We start from the raw sequence: 1,791 nt of genomic DNA, 5'->3' as shown, positions 1-1,791 counted from the left end.
TGATGGTGTAGTCTGTCAAAAGAGTGATAGTATATAAACTAGAACCAGGCAAGCCTAGTAAAGCCAGACCAGCACACATACCAGTGGATATATGTGTGGATGAATTAGGATTAATGTACACAACTATGTGTGTATGGTGTGCCTAACACAGCAGCCGGAGTCAGTTTTTGAATTTACTTTCAACAACTGCTTTATTATGAAATATAACATGTTATAGACACAAAAAAATAAAATCAAGTAAAAATAGAAGAAAAATAGAACTCATGGTATTATGGGATCAAAGCTAATTTGAATGAATTGAAATTAAGACACCGTAGATGACCAAATAATCGCCCGCGTGCAAATACGCGCCTGTGCTCTAATAGCCGCCGGGGGTCCGACCTCATTTGGCATAATAAACGCCGGTTCAATTAAACGCCCGGGCGATTAAGTGTTTACCATAGTCTTGCACAGAAAACAAAAGTTTTTTTTTAACAGCACTTCACCGGCTCTCACCTCTTCTGTCAGTCAGCCCCTCCTCTCGCGCTCTCTCTCTCTCTCGCATGCAGGCGCGCGCGCACACACACACACACACACACACACAGACACACAAACACAGGCGCGCTAGACTGAGGGATATAGGGATATAGATAAATGCGCTAATGTACAGTGTTGAAATTACCGCGATCGACCCCCCCTTCCGTTATCATTCATAACACTGCTCTGATCAGCTCCCTGTGTCGCGGTAACACAGACAAACTGTCTTTGTATTTATTGTCTGATGTCAATAAAGATGCGTCGGCGGAAAAAGTAGTTTTGTTCCAGTGGTGCTATGGTGAGCTCCTTGTTCTTTGCATGATGGTCTGGTGCTGCTCATTGCAAAAATAAATTGTAGCCTGTTGCAAATACGCGCCTGTGCTCTAATAGCCGCCGGGGGTCCGACCTCATTTAGCATATTAAACGCCCGGGCTACTAAATGGTCATCTACGGCAAGTCCTTTAAACTGCACTTTCACTAATCTTTTCTTGTGTTTGACGACACTGTGGTACTCTTGCATATTCTTTGTATTTTGCATATTTAATCACATGCAGAATTATTTAATCACATATATGCATATATAACTTTTACCATCTTATTTTAGTGTTTGTTAATTAGCGTGTAATTCCATAGTAGCCTACAGCTGAAGCTTTTGATCTGATGGTGCTCGATGAAAAGTAAGATTAACAGTTATTAGAATTCATGCTGAGGGGGACATGAATGTTTAAAAGAAATGTATTGGCTACTTATGGAGATAACTACAAATATCAACCACATTGTGGCGCTAAAGGAACAGTTGAGGGATTAGCGAAGTCATTCAGATGAATCTTGTCGGGACCTTGAATGTTGTCGACTGTGGTTTTTGATATTTCGGTCTGAACCAGCCGTCCCACCACTGTAAAGCCACGCCCCCTAATGATGAAAAAAGACTAAATGACGCGTTACATAATACAATAAATACACAATGGCATCCTTTCTGTACTTTTGTAACTCAATAGAAACGACAACCAGGTTTATGTGGAAGTTGGCAGTGTTCTTTTTAATGGGCACATTACATTATTTACACCACTATTTAATATTAGGGTCTTTTGGTAAAACATTGCTTGGATTCAGAAGGCACAGAAAATATGACATCAGAAGAATTAGATAACAAATCAAGGACACCATTAAAATGTGAATGTGTGAGGACACCAACAGTGTGTGAAGCTCACAGCTTGGCAGCCGGTTGGTCAGGCTGAGGTCCGAGCCACTTCTCCCCTGCAACAGACAACAACA

The sequence above is a fragment of the Eutrigla gurnardus genome, assembly GCF_963514095.1.
Source record: "Eutrigla gurnardus genome assembly, chromosome: 14".
NCBI classification, from domain to species: Eukaryota; Metazoa; Chordata; class Actinopteri; order Perciformes; family Triglidae; genus Eutrigla; species Eutrigla gurnardus.
Note: the sequence above shows the minus strand (reverse complement) of the source record.